Source organism: Bradysia coprophila, unplaced genomic scaffold (assembly GCF_014529535.1).
Source record: "Bradysia coprophila strain Holo2 unplaced genomic scaffold, BU_Bcop_v1 contig_588, whole genome shotgun sequence".
Lineage (NCBI taxonomy): Eukaryota > Metazoa > Arthropoda > Insecta > Diptera > Sciaridae > Bradysia > Bradysia coprophila.
The window spans coordinates 152,850-176,557 of record NW_023503827.1 but is presented as its reverse complement, the minus strand read 5'-3'; the positions used below and the strand labels follow the sequence as shown (position 1 = coordinate 176,557).

At 32.5% G+C, this 23,708-nt stretch overlaps 1 protein-coding gene across 1 annotated transcript in view; it reads left to right on the top strand.

The window, feature by feature from the left end:
- The first annotated feature begins 4,645 nt into the window (after window positions 1-4,645).
- The window catches only part of LOC119083366, a 43,910-nt gene continuing 24,847 nt past the window's right edge, over window positions 4,646-23,708 (top strand). The window contains exons 1-2 of the mRNA XM_037193083.1: window positions 4,646-5,032; window positions 14,192-14,670. The gene's annotated coding sequence lies outside the window, so the exon portion shown is untranslated. The remainder of the gene's footprint in view (window positions 5,033-14,191; window positions 14,671-23,708) is intronic.

Below are 23,708 nucleotides of genomic sequence, written 5' to 3'. Positions count from 1 at the left end.
TGTTTTTGTCACTAGATGTGATGTTATCAGACGAGCGTAGCAAGTTTGATAACAACATCGTGTGACAAAAACAACCACTTTCGCAACGTGTTGCATACAACGTTTTATGCAATTTTGTCGCAAAATCACTTTTTCATGTATTATTTCAAGGTATATTGATTTACTTTTTATCACTAGTGACAAAAAGTTATATGGAAGTCCTTTTTGTCACTAGTGATAAAAAGTAAATCAATATACCATTGAAATGATGCATGAAAAAGTGAACATTTTGCGACGGAATTGCATAAAAGTATTTTTAATCGGTTGATTTCAAATCTTGTACTTCGATTTTTTTAACATGCATTTTACTATATAAATACTGAAATCATACTACACAGAGCTTCGATAACAGATGAATATAATGAAAATAATGGGGAACTATAAATTGGACAAATTATTTTTAATTGTTGTTAAACATCATAATAAGCAAAAACTGCTCCAAAATGGCTGATCTATATTTTCAGCCAAAGATGTCAATACCCATGTAGTTCTTGTTACAGACAACCCTACATCTACTTTGATAGTCCATACGAAAATCGATTACGGTGGTCTTTGCGAGTTGCTTTTTTTACTTCTGTGACGAAAGAAAAACCTCCAAGTCGGTAGTACTGACTCAGTGGAATAATGCGTTGCGTCAAATTAGTTTAAAAAACGATTATTTAGCAAAAAAAAAACAAACGACAGCATTTACTAAATATCCACAAATAATTAGTAAAGTGCGTTTTTTAATTAGCGAATTCAAACGCCAAAACATCATAGACTGGGAAGCACTTAATTGACTGGGAACATGGATGACTTTTAAAACTCTGATAAATCGAAAATTGTGTTTTTTAAAGATGAACAAACTGTAAGTCTAATAAAAAAAAATTGAAAAAAAACGAGAAAAGCAACGATATAGAAAATTTTATGAAAAAATAAGTAATTTTCTTTAATTTTCCCAAATTTCATAAATTTTCACAAATTTCATAAACTTTCACAAATTTTCGTGAATTTTCATAAATTTTCTCAAATTTTCACAATTTTCATGAATTTTCTCAAATTTTCACAATTTTCTTGAAATATTTTCGCGAATATAGGCACTGTCTAGACAGATAAAATACTATTACATGCGTCGAAAATCGTACTTTTCATGTTTCAAGCACTTCATCCGACGCCCCTAGCATCCATTACATAACTCGGGATAAAAAATGAAAAGTCTCGTTTTCGTGTGTTTATTGACCTCGGCTTCGCCTCAGATCAACAAAATTCATACGAAAACTCAATTTTTCATCTTTTTATCCCTAGTTATGTAAGATACTATTACATGCTATATGCGTCGAAAACCATATTTTCATGTTTCAAGTACCACTTTCGACGCCCTCAGCACGTAAAATCCATTACATAACTCGCGATAAAAATGAAAAGTCTCCTTGTCGTGTGCTTATTGACATCGGATTAACAAAATTCACACGAAAACTCCACTTTTCATCTTTTTATCCCTAGTCATGTAATACTATGATCAATCAGTCGGCCAAAAATATGCCACTAATTTGTCTTTAAATTTATATGGAAAATGTATCGCCGACGCAGTTCTCACTTTTACACCAACTACCGTTGCGTGAATGATTTACTGCTAATCATTGATTGAAGTTATAAAGGACACTCTAATCTTTTTAAGACGGGGGCAATGAATATTATACAAATAACTTTAGAGGACATCCATAAAGGACGCCCGCAATTCAGTGTTGCCAGACAGACGCGTAACTCGAGAAATGCGCATCTTTGGAAGTTACATTTTTAATCTACCCTTCTATATGGGGAGTGTATTTGGTATTCGGCAATACATTTGACACCTCAGAAATTCACATTTATGGAGATATTAAATATTTAAGACCTGTACGGCAACATTGAACTGCGGACGTTGTTTATGGATGTCCCCTTATTCGAAAACTTCAAGAATGGTTTTTTAACAATGCTGACATCAGGGAAATATAATTGTCAAAGAATAAAACTATAACTAAGTGTATATGCGTTATTAAAACAGTGATAGATACGCTTTTCTTATCTGTTGATTTTGCTTTCATAGCAGAACAAACAGCTTTTCCCAACTTAAATACTTCTTCAACCAACAACATTCACTGTGCATATCTTGCCATTATTTTTCATAACAAAGCGTATTAAAAACTTCAACTAAACAAATATTTTACGACCATAACGATTCATATAGCTTCCAAAGTCACCACTTCCCATAAATAATATTGACGATGAAAAATATAAAACCGAAATAACATTTATATACTGGTTAGCGATTCATCTTTACGATATCTTTTGTAATATGAGCCCTTTTGAATGAAAGATTGATCTGTGCAGATGTCAACACACATCAATCTTACATTATTATGTTTCACAAATATTTTTATAACAACCAGTATTTAATTCAAAGAAAAAATGTAAGCTTTCTGTACTATTTAAATGTATCTCAGTTACCGTTCTTGCATCCAGTAAAAGTATACAAATAATAAAGATTGTATATACATATGCATAATACCAAGACTCACCTTTATTCAATGAAGTCACTCATATGTCTTTGATTTTTTTTATTTCTTCTTCTTTTCACAGCATTTTGTACGAATGGAAATGATGAATTGATATTTTAATTTAAGCTGCTATTTTGTAATGGAATTTGATGAAGTTGAAAACCCCTCACAGTGAGAACATGTTAACACTTTGCAGAGAGTGATTGAAATTAGTTCTATAGTGCATCAAAAATTTATTCCGCTCAAAGGGTCAAGGTATTGATTTCACAAGCACGTCATTACGTTATACGTAGATCAAAATTTACCTGTGTTGGTATGTACCATTACGGTTATACTGAGGGGTGCATGACTTGGAAACATCGTGTGACTGCATTTTTTACTGCGATTTATGGACATTACCCATCAAATTATTAAACAGTATAACAGTCTTTACTTACCATCACTTATCCATATTTACTAAATATTTACCCTTTATGCTTATCCAAAGAATAATTTTAAATTTTTGACTTCAAAAGACAGACTCGTCGGCAGTGTAATTGCTGATTTTGAGGGAGTGACGAAAACAATTTCCAAAATCTATTGTTTTAGTCACTGTAATCCTCTATCGAAGCCTATCAGGTATTTTAGTTTAAAAAAATCGAATTTCTAAAATATATCATCTGCTGGTATTTCACAGACAGCAATCTATCACTTTCATTGATCTAAGTATTTTCAGCAAATGCAGAGAAAATCTATTACTTCGTTAGTTTTTTGCAAGAAAATATCACATTACTTATTGCTCATCGTTTATTTGTGTCTTCCTTGTCGACAACAGATGGCATAGCCTTACGTAAGAGATAGAGTTTTAGATTATTGTATTCTGTATAAAAAGAAACTATTAAAATATTTCTTGTCGATTCTAGTTATTCTAGGTTTACAAACATTATGCAAAATGTCCTTAGACACCAACATTTCCATAAAATATCCAGATACAACATGGTAAATACTACTATCCATTTGTCCCATGGGAAATTTCGTGCACATAAACATTTATTTCAAACTGTTATCGCATTGAACCTGCTCAAAATGTTCTCACACGTAAAAGTATAACACAACACAACCAACGACTAACAAATACACAGACTCCGTCAAAAATTTCATAACCGGAAAAAGCTTTTTGCAACGTTTGCAAATACTGGCGGATCGAAATAATAGTAAAATTCTCACAAGACCAGAGAGACTTTTAAACACAACACTTACAAATACATCAACACAAAAAATGGGTGCATGTCGTCAGGCCCGTCCGGAACTTGTGTTCGAATGGTACCGATTTTATGATCTGGCTTCATATTATTTATTCAATCCTGTATCTGTCGACATTCGAAGCACTGACTGATATAGTCCTAATTTTTAGCTCTCCTTTATGTTCGATCGCTTTAAATCCTTCAAAACTAATTAGAGCTTCATTTGACCTGTAAATATCCGTTAAAAACTAAAATAAATTAGTCAGTGCTCTGAACATCTGAAATCTAGTATGTAGTTTCAAGCGACAATTGCAGGATTAGTAGCATTTTTCAGCATAAATGTATTACATACAGCGGCAGGAGTCTTTAAAAAATAAAAATGATAAAGAACCAACCAAAAAAAGTGAACCCACACAAAAACGATGTGAACAATTCTCAAATACATTTTTGACCAGAACACCACAAATTATAGAATTAATACATTCGTCAGAACAAATTCAGGCGCCTCACCACAAATTTCTGGTGGATCTGACGATAGCCATCCGCATAAATTTGCACACAAAAGCTTTTCCATGAAAACTTCTTTTTCGCATCATGTGTGTTCTTGGATTCCTTTTGTTACCATTTTCCGCCATCGTATTTGAGTCGACTCGTTTATAATTCAGAGCGCGCATTTTAACAACCAGCCAGTTTTATATATATGTGCAATTAAATATCACATGGTTTCGGTTGTGGTGCTGCTACAAGCCGTACACCATCGTATCAAACTAAAAATGTTGAACATGTATTTGTGGATATGTTGAACCGCAAGCTGGGCTTGAGTTTGGTTTAATGTTTTGATGTGGTGTCATAAACGTTTGGTTTTCTTTTAACTTTCAGTTCACGATCTTCCCTGATGAAGATCGTTTCGGTTCGCATGAAATGTGTGTTGGATTTTTCTTTTTATATGTAGGAATGTGAATTCGTTGTATTTTTTACGTAATAAATCGAATTATTTTCAAACAAATTTTGTGTTGATTTGTGAAAATTCATTGGATACGATTGAGTGTGTACTTGAAAAGTTTCTTCAATTTTATTTAGTCGGAATATTGAAAAGATAAAACGATTCTAATATCAATTAAGTATGCATAAAATAACCGAAATGAATACATCATCACGCATGGATATCAGTTTTGAAAATGTGGATTAATAATAAATTGAATATCAATGGTGTAACGTGTCCATCAACGTCACATTGCGGAAGGTATTGACAAGGTAAAGGATATTTTTGCTAACAAAATTTCTTAAGAACAATTTTAAAGTGGAAAGTCATTATTCGGATAGACACTGACATCCATGATGTTTTATTAGAGATCATTACATGTCCAATAAAATATATAATTCTGTCTAGTCATTCACTATAAACTTTTTCGTGATAGAATTTTTGCACAACGCGCTGTTATTTGAAACACATTTGGAATAACAAATTTGCCTTATGGCGTGTAATTACAGCTGCTCAGGTTTACCTAGCAATCCTACTATACCGCATATCAGACTTTTTTTTCTACAAAAAAAAATCTATTGGAAAATCTTACCTCATTGAGGGGTTTTTGAAATATTGAAAATGTGAGCACTACTAAACTGCTGACTTAATTGTTTAATTAATCTTTTGAAAATAACGTCAATATATTACAAATATATATAAGCATCGTCGACATACATATATATATATACAATTCATTGTATACGTATAACCCATGTAGGCGGTGTTCATGTTGGATATTCTAAAGTTAAAGTCACATGGGATCAGATTGAACAATGATTTAACTTAATAATTGATTTCTCATAGGTACGTCATACGAATAAAGATAAGATTATAAATTTATAGGATTATATATAAAAGTTGGGTGTTAACTGAATTGCGAGGGTCTTTGAATAAGAAAAATAGCTGTTATGGAAGTATGGTATTTTTAGACAGTATTTCTTTATGGAAAACAAAAACACCGAGAGAGAGATGGAATTATTGAAAATTCTTCACATTCATTAAATCATTTCGTTGAATCGAGAATATTTTCATTCCTTTATGCATAGAATCATTCGAAATGGGAAATCTTCTAAAGGTTATAAGTCTCTTGCCGAAATGTTGATTTTCGTTTGTTTTTGGATTCATCCTTCTGCTATAAAATGCGAATTTCGAACAAATTTTCAATTCAAAGTTATGTATGTTAATTGAAGTTTCATAATTTTCGCCTTAACGTTCAAAAATGCTTTCCTTAGCAAACATACTACCAGGGGAATATTGTTTAAATTTGTGCTTTTAGGTAAAATAGGTAAAATAGGTCTTGTACCATTCTATGGTAATTTTTCCAAATTTGCGACTGCTTCACGCGAAGACCTTATTGTTGATTTATGTTTTAAGTTAGGTGGCAGGTGTAACGTGGAGGGATGATTTTAACAAAATTGATTTTGTTCATTGGTATTGTTCCATAGGACTTGAATAGATTTTCAATTTAAACATTTTTGATTTATTCTGCGACATACAGATGCGTTCTCTATTCACCACAAAGACAGTTCGACCAACATTAACCTTTCTTTATTAATGATGCATTCATTTCTCTTCTTTCTATATATATATAACATGTGACGACGTTTAGTTGGTAGTTTTACAAAATTGTCGGTTAAAACAGAAACACACATTAAATATGAATTCTGTGGCATAATATAATTTGATTCCTATGTTCTATGTAGTTTTCCCAACTACAATTTTTTTTGTATATTCCTTCGTGAGTTGATCAAAAGAATTGTACGGTAGAGTGGATCGGCTCGGGACCACTTTTATGTTCATTTTCCTAATGAACTGACTTCATGTTCGGGTGGTTTCCCTAACATATTTCATAAAACACATATTTGTTTTTGTTCCGTTACGAGAACTTATGAATGATTTTTATGGTCATTAATTTGTCAGTTGGTTTTTTCAACATAAACAAAATTCTGACATTTTATACTACTTGCATTAACTGACAATTCGGTTATTTTATCACCTTTTTGTAATACTCATTTCAATGATTCAATAGTACGTGTCTAAGAACTGCTTGTTACGTAATTTTATTTAAACGTTAAGGAGGTAGAGACGTATTTAATAGAAGTTTCTACATTTGTTTCCTAATTTATATGCACACCGTCAGACAGGCTTGGCTCGACGCTCGAGCACAAACTTGCGATAATGTCATAAAATTCTATGGCACATGTGAATATCTCAACTTTAAGAATATTTTCGTATTTTCGTTCATAATGTTCGAAGTATAAAAAAAACAATTGATATGAATTGGGTTAGATTGTCACCTTGATAATAAACATTGTTATGAACAAAAAGCTGTTCTGCATCGTATATCAAACTCATTTTTGTTTAACGAATCTCGTAACGAATACAATCTGTGAAAAAAAAAAAATGTAACTGGAAACCAGACGACAACAGAAACTGAAAACGAGTTAAAATGATCCAGTACCTAATCTAGTAAAAGTTGAACAATTTATCTTTGCAAAATGTTCGCGTTATTTCACGTATTATTTACGAACGTATCATTGTTCGTTTATTTAATTAATGATATAAAAAGGAATATGTATCAGTGTAACAATAACAATCTGTTCAATGCTTAGTTCGGTAAATGTTTGTCATTGCAAAAGTAATTAAAATCTAAATGTTTACGATAAAGTGTAAGTTGTTTGTTACGTGTATGTATGTATATAACCATCTCCCGAACACCCGACCGATAAACTGAGTATATAAGGCTCGTTAATTGTCCCAAACGCAAACATCCTAATTGTACAATTTTAATTCACAAACTTTAACGATGACACAAAAAAAAAACTCATACTCATGGTGTTTCATCAACAATAAACGGAAGACAAGAATGCTGGTTTCATGTTTGTAATAAAATTTTCATAGAAAAGTTTCATCTTATCATAATACCGGTGCCGACGAACTTTTTAAAAAGGGATTAGTGAACATACAATTTAAATATTTTGTGAACATGAATTTTCCTTTTGCTATAAATAAAATACAATGTCATACCGGTAAAAAAACGAAACACAAACTTTACCAGTGAAGTAATAAAATCGATAACACTCTCCTATAAGACTAAAAGCTGACGCAATTAATTACACTAAACGCTTATAAAATGTCATATTAATTTAAATAATAAATTATCTTACGATATTATATGCAATAAGATGGTTGTTCGCTTCGCATTAAAGAACTCCAATGAATATTAAACTTTCTAAAATTGCAATAACATAACCATTTATAATTCTGCATATCAATTTAATAATCCTTTGAGACATTATTAGATATTGATATCAATCGGCGCATTTTATTTGATATTTATGTGCCCATCTATACCAATAATAAACATCGAATGAAATTGGTTTTATATTTAAAAAAAAAATATTTTATTTCATTTCATTTTGTGAAATATCACAATAAGTTAATTTTATGTAATCATTTTTTGTCGTCATTCAACAATAGTGATTCATTACGAGTACATTTTTTTGGATATTTATATATACGGTGTACATTCAGACCTCTAATGTTGAAATTGATCAGAAACGGTTATTCATTGAACAATATTATTGTGTGAGATCGTATATATCATTAACACACAAGAATGATATTGTTCCGATATAAAGAGGAATATTTAGAATCGTAAAAGAGTCGACGAAAAAAAATCTGGGGAAAAAGATATTGATTTGGCGGTTTCATAAAAACCATTGGATAAATAATATATAAATCATTGTTCAATTCCGTTTGATCGTTTTCCAATAATACTCTTGATAACTCGTATATCCTCTTGATATATCGATTTATGTGGTGCATATTTATTCTGCGGTTTGGGTTTTATATAGAAATTTTTATTTAAGTAAAGTTGTGCAGTTGAGCCAAATGTAAAGCGAACACATGAATGCCATCGAATAGACGATTTTCCTATTTAAATTGTCGTTTGAAAATTCTATTGGTTTTGTGTATATTGGAAAAGAAAAATTGTTGGCTTCTTTATTTTTCTTAAAAATATGTGGTTGTATCCGCACGTGATCGAGATAACGAATAAAAAAGGGTATTTTATGTTTACCTTCACTTTTGTAGCTCTACGCTAGTTACAACTATGTTTGGCGGAAATGAGAATATCATTCAAGTGTAAAATAGATAAAATCTGAAATGCGATACTGCTACCGGTGTGTCGCATGAGGCAGACGATAAAAGAATTTATATCAAACCTCAAACCAATGCCAATACCATAACTTTGAAATGCAAAAGTTTTTTGTTGTTGTTGTAGCTATCACATTTTTTGCTAGCTTCGGTAGATGGAATTTTATGCACCGATACTTCGTCGCACATAGCTTATTAAGGTGAAAGAGTTTTGATTACAAAGTATTCTTTGTGAAGTTCTACGCAATGCCTTTTAGATAATAGTGCTCAAACACAAGCTTATCTAACATTAGTTTAACATTAGATTGAGTTTATCTGATAATGATATACATATAAAGTAATCCACTCCACGCCTGTCCCCGGAACAGTGTCCCGTGACAAACGAAAATAGCCTAAGATATATTCGACTTTCATCACGGGACAGGTCATGGAATGGGCTATAGACTAAAGATGCGTTCACTATGTTTTAAGAAAACGTAAGATTCAACTTCAAAAAATTTTACGTCGTGTGTGACGTTGTCTAACAGGACTTTGTCCGATTCATTTCATTGTTTAGCTAACACAGAACAGAACCCGACTGTACGTCCAAAGCCTTCGCAGAAAATGCTTACAGGCCTGATATTAATATCTTCCATGGAAATGACAAATGTCTGTTAAACGATTAAACAATTTATTTAAATGTACAACCTTCGCCTTTATCCAAATATTGGGTTAAATAGCCATTTAACTAAATCACCTCCGATAAAATCACCAGATTATTCGGCTTATATATTCAGCCTTCTACCGAATTCTGATTCTCCATTTTCGCTCGTCCGTTCATAATCGATGGGTGCTTATTTTTACGGTGCAGTCAACTGTTTAGTATTGATTGATATTCATGTACGTAGATAACAGAAGCTATGAATGGAAAAGGTGTCCAGACAAATGTTGTTTATGTAAATAGATACAAAGCATACAAGTCGTCATATAAAATGTATTTGCTTTCTTCTAATAGCAACAATGTTTGCAGAATAGAATTTAAAAGTAAATATTGCGTAAAACGATCATTTAAAGTCACTTTAAAACGCTTCAGTCTCGAAATATTTATTTTTATGTAATTACAGAGAGGAGAATGCAAAAAAAGATGTAACCAACGTTATCTTTTTCATCATCATCATTATCCGTCTGATCCATCCCACCTGTATCTGTATTTGCACAGCATTGTTATTTATGTTGCAATACATTTGTGCACAGGTTTAGCACTAAAAAGTATTATTCTTTTTGCATATGTTGGAAATTTAACTTCCACTTTTTGCTCAGCAAATAAATACAAATTGGATTTGCATCATTTTGTTTAACTGTGTATAACGTCAATGATTTCCTACAGTTTTGAAATTGGAATAGAATTAAGGTTTTAATTAGGCAGTGCTAAAATTTTATGAGCAGCAGTGACGACATTGTTGAGTTAAACTCTATCCGATATAAAAATTCATCGAATAAGAAATTATTTCCAAGGTAAATTTCAGTCACGGATAAAAGTAGAACACGGAAGAGCGAAAGAAAAATTACGTCATTCGGATAGATATGGATTTTGTATATAGCACATCAATCACATTAAAATTCATAACTCCAGCACAATTACTCTTGGGTATAAAAAGTGCTTCATTTCTATTTTTTTGATGATTTTCTTACATCCTTAGCACACAAAATCTTCACTGGTGGGAATCAACTAATTTTATGTGACAATAGCAGGGTAATAATGAAATGCAGAGATGATGAATCTTTGTGTTCGCGTCTTTGTTAAGGAAAAAATCAGAAAACTTTCATGAAAAGTGCTAAAGTTAGCGTGTAAGAAATCCGACTTAAACTCACCTAAGATGACGATCAATGGATATTCTGCTGAACGTTTACATTGTTGCTAATAATTTTTGCGCATATAGCATACTCATAAACGTAAGATAAATACAAATAAAATAAATGCAAAAAGTTCTTTTTAACTCGGTAGGTTTCAGGATTTTCTTGTTCGTCGTGGCTTTTGAAGAATAATAATTAGTATGAAAACATGTTTATTTGTTCGGTTTGAATTAATTACAAATTATTCAATTGTAATTCAAAATTGTTGTGGATCGCTTGAGTAATATGAGTGTTTGTGTTTGTAAAAAAGACGATGGTAATATTTTTATAGTCGAGAACTACTTCAAACTTAATCGAGTAATTAAATACTCACATCAGTGCGATGCTCATTATATTGAGTTGTTTTTGATGCGACTTATTAATCTGTACAATAAATTTTTTATTTATAATTTATGTATGAGAAGAGAAAAACATGGTTTCATGGCTGGTTGTAGAAATGGTGAGTCATCTGTTAAAGACAACATCGTTGCGGCTTTGAAACAGATGAAGTAAAAGATTTCGCATCGAATACTGATCGATATATTGAACAAAAAAAATTGAGAGAGTTAGGTTAAAACATTTACGTGTTACGGAATGTTTCATTTTCATTTGCATTGCCTAATCACGTAAAGCATTGTACTTACGAGGTTCCAAGTTGTTATTTGACAAGTGGGGAATACAGCCCTCCCCTTCGGGTCGGGCTGTAACACCCCACTTATCAAATAAACAACTTGGAACCTCGGAAGTAATATACTATAAAAGCATTATATACATACATACTCGTTATGCTTCGTCGCTCGTGCTTGTGATATCTCTAAATGGCAATACATACAAACCGGATGAGATAATGAATTTATTAATTTGTCCATATAGAGGATATGTGAAGTTGTAAATTACATCCTTGTTCGAAACTTTATATTTTGCCAAATGTGTCGTTTGAAGGTCGAACCGAAGGCAATGGATGCAACCACACAAGGCAAAATTCAAAGTTCCAAACAATTATTTAAGTTATTTTACTCACTAAGTTTTAGTGAAATCAGATTTAATGTTTATGTCAATGAAGTAATGACTCATTTCCCGGTGGCTTAGCGAGTAAAATAATTTCTTTTAATTCAAAATCCAAATCAAGAAATGATAACACGTTTCAATATTCCAAGAATCTACAGTTTGAGAATCATGAGTTATTCTTACAATACTCAAACTATGCCACATTGAATTTAGCTAACTTAAGCTAACTCAAATCATTCTGTTTATTCTGCATGAGATGCATTCTCTAAAGCAATCGTAACTATCAAATCGAAAATATGGCAGGAATTGCAGGATGTAAAATAATAAGTTATTTTTCCATATTGATATGAATCATCATTATTTTCAGTATCACATGCACGTGCGCTTTTGACAAATATATACCTCACTCAAAAGTATAAAAAAAACGGTTTGGCAAATACAGCATGTTTTTCACTCGTTTTACGTATGAAGTGCATACTGTAACAAAGTATTGAATACATTGCATACTTCTAGACAAGGCACTCAAGAAAAGACCAATTTTGTAAAAAAATATCCGACTCTTTCCTTATAAAAAATCGATCTATAATCGTCACTATTACTGTTGTATACCGTACTGTATCGACAATTCATACCCATACAATGCCATAAAAATAAAAGTCGAACCGTTTCTTGAAAGAAATACACTCAGAGACAATTAGTAACCGAATAAATAATTGCAAAATCTGATTTCTTTCGCTGCATTCAACGAAGCACAGAATATTTCGCATAAAGTAGCTTTTGAGGCGCGCAGTATAAAAGAAGTGACAATGACGCAAAAGGAGTGCATTATTTGTCCGTTGTATAAGATTTAGTACGGTGATACTGTGTCGTGTGTTGGCATGGTTGCATTGTAAGAGGACGTACTTCAAATTGATTACTCAACTCAAACAAGGATACATTGTGTACTAAATTTATCGAAATCACGGTATGAATTGAATAAAAATAATTGTACAATTCGTGATATTCGGTACGTCAATATTTTCGCAAACGATACGCCTACCGTACTATCGACGCAAAAATGTAATTAAATGAATTTTATACAGAAAAACTGGAAACAAGGGAATTTTTTTAATCTTTTTTATTTCTCCTTCACCTCTCGTCTATACATTCATTCTCAAACGTCTTAAGATGATGAAACTTTAAGAAAACATAGCAAAAATATTTTATTATGTTCAACATGATGTATATCTTTTCAAAGATATCCGTGATAAAAATATTTTATAGAAAACGGGTATGTAGACTCTTGTTTACATAAGGTGCAGTTGTGTCATTATAATCGTTCGCTGGGTTTTATGGACATAAAATGTACGTACATTGAAGAAAGTTAGTAAGATTTTCTGAGATTAGAAGAAGGGCCGTGATTTATGAATTCAGGTCAGGTTTTTCTTTTTAACGAATAGAAAAAGAAAAGATGAAGAAAGAAAAAAGCGGAGTCTCAAAATATCAACCTGCACTGAACTATATAGAAATCGTGTGGTGAACTGATGTAATCAAGTTTCGATTTCGATATGAAATTTATTGTTAGCGACATCATGCATTTGCAAAATTGTCTTAAATTCTACTCCATAACTGAAGTACTGGATTGATTATATGTGTAGAATTATGTAAATGTGGTACATGATTCGTTAGAGAAATGTTTTATCGCATTTGTCCGGTTAGTCGGGAAGTTCTACATTATGTAATGTTGATATCGGCAATCTCATTTCATTTCTTATTACAAAATTATGACATAATGTTGGAGTTATTTAAAATATCCAGTGATTATGAGAAAGGCTCTACATGGTGTTACACAGAAAACACGAGCGTCATAAAGGCAGAAAAGATGTAGGTTCTTTTATCTGTATAGTTGTTGCGAAACCTTTTAAAGAAACGAAAGAGCACTGTTTGAGTAATGAGGTGAATTGTTTACTGAAACATTTTTGGGACAAAAGCTTATTCATGTTCTTGAGTTGGAACACAAAACAAAATATTCTTTGTCGATTATTGCGATAAAAATTATTTCGAGTAGAAACAGTAATTGATAATTCAAAAAAAAGCTTGAGATTTATTTTACTGAAAAGCGAATTTATGTTGCTGAAAGATGTTGTTTTTCCAACTTATCGAAAGTAATCAAGATATCCCGAAACAAAAAATAATAATTTTCGAAAAGTTCAATTCCACATTTCTCAGGCGTTAAAAGTTTTATATTCTTTGTAATTTTTAATAAAACAATTTTTACAAAAATTTACAATATTTGCTTCTCAATATAAAACTGAAAATGAAAGAAGAAAAAACATTTTTACGAAAAAAAAAATTATTCTTATCTTTTGCAGGTCTGGAGGAATGAAATATCACCCATTTCGAGTGTTGAAGAGAAAATAAAAATCGAAAAAGTTATATTTTCGCGTATATGTGTTTTTAGTGTTTATTCCCGTGAGTTATCAACTGCATTGCCGCTGTTGTCATACAAGATAAAATATAATAAAAATAAATGTATAGCTACGTCCAGGATATAAAATGCATTCTGAACAAATAAAAAGTTATCTTTGAGTCTTTATATAATAAAGTGAGTGCCAAGAATTTATTTCGTATAAAACTGAATCGAAAATATATGACTATAATATGCTGTTTGTGATTTACGAAGCGTGTGTTACTTGAGCTCTCTTTTTTTCGTATTAAAAATTACAATTTTTTTTTCTTTATTTATTTTATGATAGTGTGTTGTAATTATTTGATTTTTCAAAGCAAGTGATGCATCATTTCGGATAATGACTTTATTTAGTTTGGATAAAAGGATTTTATATTTATCTTGGTAAGTTTCTTATTTAATTACGGCTTAGGATTATTACAGTTGAGTAAACATTGAAATTCCGTTTAAATTCTCTTTTTGATTCATTAATCCGTAGTTATTGACATATAAAAACCACAATATTACTGTCGTATTTGCTTTAAATGTTGTAAAACGGTAGAAAATATTTGTTATTTTTTGTGATGCTCTTAGTTAACATTTTTTCTTACCTGATGTACTTAACTTGAAGATCTCTTTATCCAACAATGGCTGCATTTCAGACAGTTGTTCTACAGCCACTACCTGCTATAAAAAGAAAATTGCTCCAATGTTTCAGAGCACAGAAACGCACCGCACGACAATTTGTAAAACGTTTTGCTTTCTATGTTGTACTAAAATTAGAAACGGTTAATTTGAGGTTGACCCTTTTTAACGGAGATTGAAAATGGTATACATACGTTTACAAGAAACTGTTCTGTCCTCTGTAATACCGAAACAGATTACTTTCGAATTTCATTGTCATTTGCTGGGTGGCCCCGTACAGTAGTAAAAGGTGAAGTTCAATTTTTCTCTAGTAAGAAGCAACGTATACTTTAACAAGACAATACACGAGCTCGGGCTGAATGATTAAGTCATCTTCAGATTGAATTTCTTAGGTATTTGTAGTGTTTCCTAACAACCAGTAACCTTTTTAATCTACTTTATCACACCAACATCAGAGGTATTCCACAAAAAAATACTTCACACAACGCATTAGATTAATACTTCTGCTTATCAATCACAGCATAATGATTTTCGTCCATCACACCAGTTGCGTTATCTTTTCGAAGTCGATCCATCATTCATCCTTACGGAAGTACGAAAATTTGTAAATAATGGCAAAAGTATACGAAGCGCTAGTCTATTAATATAGGGGAAAAGAGCATCGGTCAACAACTCATTCTGGCTTAATGCGATGAAAGAAAGTAATGTTCAAATCGAGTTTTCGAATGCCTACGATAAGATGCTTCTGGGCTCATACGTAATAAATTATGGTTGTATTGGAATCTGCTGAGTAATTGTCTTTATTTAAAAAAAAATTATTGATTTTTACGTTGTTCAGCCGTGTAAATACGCTTTACATTCGCTTCGCTCATGTTAAATTCGTATTTAATTTGCTTCAGCACGGAGAATATTGTACGTGTGTGCTTATATTGTGAGTTTACCCAAAATTTCGAGTTTGGTGGAGATTATTTATGAGAACTGACTATTGCCGTCGACCAATCAGAAGTGGCGAAATTTTTTCTCTCTCATCAACTTTTGTTTATGTTTTTAATACAAAAAATTTCGTGTTATTGTTTGAAAGACAATGCACATATGGCTAGTGAGAATGAATCAAAGTTTTGCTTTTCTGGTCATACTTTATGCACTGTCTGGCAACTACAGTGGAAATGCGTTAAACACGCATTCCGCTCTTTATATTGGTACTTTAGTTTATGAAAGGTTGGTACCCTAGATTTTTTACGCTGGATATTTATGAGCTCGACACAATCTTATGCTTGTTACAGTAGTAAAAGCATTTTCTGTCCACAAATGTATGTAATCCTCATTCAGTAATTTAATTGGTTTCCTTGGTCTTGGTGTTATTAATGAAATCGACTGCGAAGTATTTTCTTAGGAGTGAGATGTGTAATTGTGGTCGACTGTTACAACCCACATCGTATGCCTAATGAAAGATTTTGCACTATAGATTCATACAACGTTTTATGCAATAGAGGATCCAAAGTGCGACAATTTTCTACATTATTATTCTGAATTGTCGATAGGAGACTCATTACTAACCGGATGAGAGAATGCCTGTTTAGCCCATGTTGATAAACTAATAATTAGGGATTATGATTTTGATTATTTTAGCAAAGCAATCAGAATAAGTATTTGTCAGCAGAGTATAGCACAAAACGTAGTATATGTGTATAACAGCGCATCATTTGTTGGAAGTCTGGCCTGTCGATTTAAGTTAACTTTTCTCAATCATGGCTCTAATTTTGCAAAACGTTCGCAACAAACATGCCTCAGATGATGTGAAATATCATGCACTGTACTCATATTTTTTTCTGGGGCACAACAAATCGAAAATCGCGAAAATTTATTGCAAAGACCCCACAACTATCAACAACTGGATTGTGCGGTACGAGACAAGCGGAACAGTGTGCAGAAAGTCAACGATCCGAGAACCACTGAAAATCGATGATGAAAAACGTGAATGGCTGCTCAATCTTTACCGGAAATGTCCAATCTTGTACTTGGAAGAAGCAAAACATAAATTTCAACGGAATTTCGGTGTGACCATTTCGGCATCATACATTTGTAAACTTCTGCACGCAAACAAATTCACCTGGAAGACATTGGAGATTCGGGCCATTCAAATAAAGGATCAGGAGATTGAGAAATTCTTTTACGAAATGAATTCCATTGAATGGCATTACACTAATCTGGTTTTCTTAGACGAAGTTTCTGTGGACAATCGTGGTTTAATTCGGTCGAAGGGATATGGTGCAATTGGTAAAAAACTGGTGTTTCGCGGAGAGTTTAATCGTAAGCCGAGAATGTCTTTGCTGTGTTTTTTAGGACAGTCTGGCATCATAGAAACGTATCAAACGGAAGGAACATTTTCGAGACAGAAATTTTTCGATTGCTGCAAGAACTTCGCACTGGGTGGAATATGTTATGTTTATCCCGGTAATCATAGTGTGTGGATCATGGACGGCGCCAAAATCCATTGCCATGCACCCATTATTCGATACCTTCGATCAATTGGCATAATTCCCATATTCTTGCCACCATACTGCCCGTTTTTCAATCCTATTGAGATTGTGTTTGGGATTGTCAAGAAGCACCTGAAAAAAACGTTTGCGAAGTCAACCGAGAACATGGAGTTTGAAGTGAACGCAGAATTTAAGAAAATGTCGAACTTCAATTGCACATCAATTTTCAAATCCTGTGGATACGTAGCTAGTGGAAGATTCGACCCAAGCGTTGCCCAAACGCAAGATCCTACTCTCTTCGGGTTTTAATGAGACAATCGCTGCATTTTTTATGTTTTCAAGTTCTTTTATTGGAGAATACATATAATTAAAGGATTAAATTACAGACATTGTGTCGGAGTGAAGTTTTATGAACGTTTATCGATGCCGAATTAGTGTTTAATTAGAGTGGTCGACATCATCGCAGTCCATGATGAGACTTTCCTGTCGCTCACTTACCTCATTCTCTTGTGGATGCAAAGTATTGGTCATAGCAACGACCAATCTATGGTTACTCTCCACCACATCTTCCATTCCCTTGATTCGCCATTCCATTACTTCCATTGCTCGCAAAAATGATTGTCTCATCGTATCGAAGTCATCACGCAACAATTTTAATTGACTCCGGAAACCATCAATCATGTTGTCGGTTATTTGGAGGCCATTTCGGGCGCTTTGCATGCGTTCATTTTCCGTAAATGGTACCGAGCGGAAAAGAGCAATCAAATGTGCAGGTGGACATTCGTTTAGTAGTCGTTCGCGTGACTCAGCTGGTGGCGCACACTGAATATAGTTGGCCCACATCATCCAACTTGAATGGTTTCCCGAATAGTGCGTGCTGTGGATTTGTTTCAGCTGGGCAACCATTTCCATCACTGACATTGTGCTGTCGGCATTCGATCTATCGCGCTTCTCCGGTATTAACAACTTCGACGAAAACTCCTTGTGCATCGCCTTGTTGCAAATCACTTTCCCATAGGCGTAAACGAAAACGTTGACATGCTTTCCTCGAATCTTTCTCATGTACTCCAAGTTGATCTGCGTAACTTGCACTGCTGCTTTCTTGCCGGTTTGCTCTTGCAGTACGAGGAACTTTTCGACCTCGGAACGTTCTGGTTTTTCATTGACTGCCCAATTAAAGTTTTGACCAACCACAAGTACTTCGCGTTTGATGTACTGAACCGACGCTGACCATAAATGATCTAAAATTTCGTCGATGCTTTCACCTGTCACAATCATTTCAATATCCTCGTTTAGCGCTTTTTGGCCGACAAACTCACGGTTTAAGATGTGAGCAAAAAAGAAAAACTTTGATTCGTTTTCACCAGCCATTATTTATAATTACGCAAACTTAAAGCAACGTGTTGAATCGAGATTTTTTATTTTGACTTTTCTATAATGTGACACTAACCGAACGAGAGAGGTATGAGAGAATTGAAGAAATCTCGTCTGTCATTGGCTGCGGCGATTTTGCGCAAATTTTAATTCTCAATAATGTTTCGCCGCGGTTTTCGAATTTTTTAGTTAACTCACAATACATTTTTATTTTATTAGTATAAATACAACCTTTTGTTTCGGGTTGCACTATGACCTCCCCACTCGTCGAAAGAAAAATGTGGAAACACTCAGATCGGGACTGAACTACTTGTCACTTCCAACTGTATAAATTACAATTTTACTGGATGAGATTATTGAAATATTAAAAGGTTTTTTCAAAAAGAATAAGTACCTCTGATAACTGGTAGAAGCAATTTTTAGACCATCATCGGTGATGTTTGATTAGATTTTGTATCATCATGCTTTTCATCGTCAAGTCGCATTACATCAAAGGATACATCAAAGCATTTAAAACGACACTGTAATTATATGAAATGCACAACTAGACATTTCTGCATTTTTTCTATTTAAATGTGTTAAATGGAGAGAACGCAACGCAACATTACTTTTTCCATGCACCATCAGTTTTGATGGGTTTTAATGTAACTCACAAAAAAAACATATTTCACAAATGCCACAGCAAAAATAACTTCATCGCAGTATTAAAAGCTGCAAACAAACTTTTACACAAGCAAAACTGTTAACACATTCAAAATGTGTCAATAAATGTAAAATGTATGAGGTCCATAAAGGATGTTTTTCTTCATTCGACCAAAAAAAATGAAATAAATTATGAAAACATTTCAAAGTTATCAAAACTGCTCATCACGATTTTGAAGTTTTTTTTCCTTCTTCTCTATATATCGGTTAAGAGTATTACAACTTCAAATATTTCTTCAAAATGCATTCTCAAGTGTCCCATTCGAATTGTGTTCCATTCGAATTGAATATCTCATATAAATTGAATATAATATTCGTCGAAGGAACGAGACATCTTTTTGTCAGTCTATTTTTTATATTATTAGTGTCAATTTATTGTTGGTTGTTGTTAAATCTTTTTCTAAGGTAAGCAGTTGCGGAGTGGATTAGATATAGGCTTCGCGGTGGTCTTGTACAATGTACAAATCATCTCGTTTATATGTGTGTTTCGCTTTATACAAAGGAACAGAACGGGATGACTAACTTACTTACAATCATGTTTTTAATGAAAATGAAGACATACATGAAGGGGAAAGCGACAACGAAATTAAATTGTATATGATGTGTGGTACACAATATAAACCTGAACTGAGTTAAGAGGTTTTTTTATGAGGATATTTTCATATTTTATGTTGGTATTGAGTTATGAAATATTTATTATTTTGATAAATTAAATCGTTTGTGGTTGTAGAATCATTTAATTGAGTTATAATATTAAACTCAAGATTAAAACCAGAACTCATGAGAGCCAACATTATGAACGACTAAACGACCTTGGTTTTATTTTCAGGAAAAAAATATAACGAGTTTTACCCTTTGGTATAACTATATACGGTAGTACGGTACATTGTTGTAATTATTATTTCATGTAACAGCGGTCAAATTACTCCAAATGAACGTTACTCATTGCATTTATCCATGGGATAAATGAAGGGTCAAATCAAGATAGAATATGACGACAACAGATCAACAAACCTTTAAAGATTACAATGACAGATTTATGCAAATATTGTGTACTCTATTCAACCTTGTAGGTCGTTAGTAACATGTCTGCGTCAGGGGATCTTTCCAGAATAGAATTAAAACTGAAGATTTTTCTGTAGAGGAAAGTGATGAAATAACGAATGTTTTATGTACTGCGTCACAAAATACGTTCCATTTTCCATAAATACGTTACCGCACTAGTGCTTAAAAGTGACGTTTGCATCAATTAGAATCGTACTTCCGTGCATTAAATGGTTTTTCATGCTAGTGATGCGAAAATCATTATTGTGAAATTATTTTCTCCCCTAAAATGGCGGGCTCTGCCATATTGGATGACAAACCAAAACACGCTATTTAACTTTTTACTTCAAAGTGGACAAAAATGCGGATGAATTAGCATGAAAAACGTTTTTAGGAAATTCCACCTTGCGAATTACGACCCTCGCTTCGTTCTGAAAGTTCTTACATCTTTTGCGTAAAATTTCAATTCAGGTACATGTTAGAGAACGTATTTTATGCGTTATATGATCAATTGACACACGAGGCTACAGGAGGAGGTTGCAATTTAAAGCGTGTGCCTAAAAATAGCATATTTATTACTCGGTTGCAGCGTTTTTTAAACAAAGGCACCAAACGTTTTACTTTTCGTCACTTAGCTGTGAAAAAGTACAAACAAAAATTGTAAAAAGGCTCATCAACAGTTTAATTACCGTATGAAGCCGCCATAATATTCATAAAAAACGATATTTTGTTGAAAAAGTAGTAAATTTATCACACGAGATAAAAAAAAAACCAATTGCCAGCTTATGTCTATAACATGAAGGTGTTACCAGACATTTTTATAGAAAAATTTGATGAAGCACAAAAAAAAACTTTAGTATGAGTCACACATCAAACTACCAAACTTAACTTATTCATGAGAACAATTAATTCAACGATGTAACAAATGCATTTCAAATAAAGGTCTTAAGACTACTTAAGACTAAACACATTTTAATAATTCAGTCGTAAAAGTTCATGTTAGATACGTCTCTGATCACTTACTTATCTAGCCGAACAGTGAATATAATATTGCATTTAAACCATCCCATAACATGTAATTCAACATTTCCACAAACTGTCGCTTCCCTATCAATTATATTAGTCTTTTTAATCTTCTGTAAATGCCATCGCCTTATAAGTCTAATATATATAAACTCACATGGTTTTTAGTTTTTCACTAATACAAAATTTATTTACAAAATATGTAAAATGTTCGTTAAGGTAGACCATTTGTCGGCTAAATTCAAATGATTTTTGAATTCAAAGTCAAAGCTGTTAGTTTTCACATAATCGCGATGTTTGTACAGAAATAAATGAGAGGAGTGCGCGAGTTGGATAATAATTTATTTTTCTACAAATAAATAAATAAAAAAAAATTTAGAAAAACGACGAATATTTTATGTGTTAAGAAAACTAACGATGTATGTCCTTAGGTGACATAAAAACCGTGTTCCTTCGGAAGAAAGGTTTCGAAAACAATCAGAAAATTTATTGCTATTTGTTAGTTTTTGATTTCAAACAAGAGAAGAAGAAGAAAAAAAAATTATAAATAAATTCAAATGCTTTTTAACACACGAAAAAAAAAACAGTTAGCGATACACAATATTATCTGATTTGTTTGTTTCGTTAGTGTATAGGCTACCGAGAATTGATGATATCAAAACGTAAAAATCTTTTAAATATTTCTTACAAAAATTTATCTAAAAATTGTGAGAACCATGATACGAAAACGCTTTTTTTTCAAGTGATTTTCAAACAAACTACATTCCCGCCTCTTCGGGTGTATAAATTTATGTTAAACGAAACATTTCAAAGCCCAAACTTATATATGAATAAATTAAAACAAGTAAATGATTTGCTTGAAATAATTTTTTTTGACACAAGAAATGAAATTAGAGTTTTTATTGGCCGGATATGAAGTAAAATAACAATTTTGAGCATCAAAATGGAATAGAAATTCACTCAATAAGAACGTGTTTTCATTAAGCGGTATTTTGTGTTTCAGAATACAAAATAAGTATACGAAAATGTAAACGCCTATTATATACCCAAGCAACAAATGTTGTTTCGTTAGCATCGTTTGTTTGTTGAAATGGGTACACCTTGTTAACCCTTTTTTGGTATGAAGCCTCTATAATGCTTGTGGGTCGTGGTATCGAGAAGCGAAACATATTAACATTTGTTTTTCCAAATAAGATATTTTTTTAGCGAAGAAAAAACCATGAAAATGCCGTCGTTCGTGTAGCTGTTTTTTTTTTTTTCAAACTGTAAATGTGTACAGCACTCTGCACATATTCATTAAGTTGAAAACTTGATGTTTCAGCCTGTTGAAGGTAATGCTGCTGAATAACTACCTAATTGAATTTGTGGTACTAATTTGACAATATAGCACTCAGTTTCTGTATGTTGTCAATTAAAATCTCATCAATCAATATGTCCGCACATACAAACGTGTTTCCAATACAATTTTTATTTATTAATTCAGCATCAACAAGAAGTCATCGTTCACGTCAAAATATTGAATTCATTTCAAAAACCATAAGACGATTATTGTGTGAGATGAAATTTTTTTTTGCGCTCTCTCGTCAGATTGCGATTGATATGAGATAAGGCGCTGCCTTTGTGAATGTTGCAATAACGTACAACTTTCAATATTGAAAGATTCTTTTCATATAATTCTTTTACATAAGTTTTGATTACGGATTGCTACTGAAGATGTTAACTTCATGTATAGAATGTAATATTTCTAGTAATACTCAATACAAGTTATATTCTCTACTCTTTTTGATGGAGTCAGGAGCACTTTCTTCCTTTGCCACGTTTTCATAGTTTTTCATTATTCGAATTATACTCAGAAAAATGTGAGTACACACAGCAAAATACGTATCGCATTTCTCTAGTTATAAACGTCAAATTTGACAGAAGAACAAAAGAAATTCGATACGTACATCGTACATGTGTGCATGGTAAGTAAATTAAGATGCTTCATATAGCCGGACTAAAACAATGGTATACCCGAAATTGGTATACTAACCGAAAAGTTCATTAAAATTTCTAATTTGATTAGTTTTTTTCAGAAACAGTAATAAAGACCCACACCTAATTTATATGAAAAAAGTTTTCGCTTTGTTAAATAAATTACGTTTCCGTAATAAATACCTCACCCATCTAAATAGC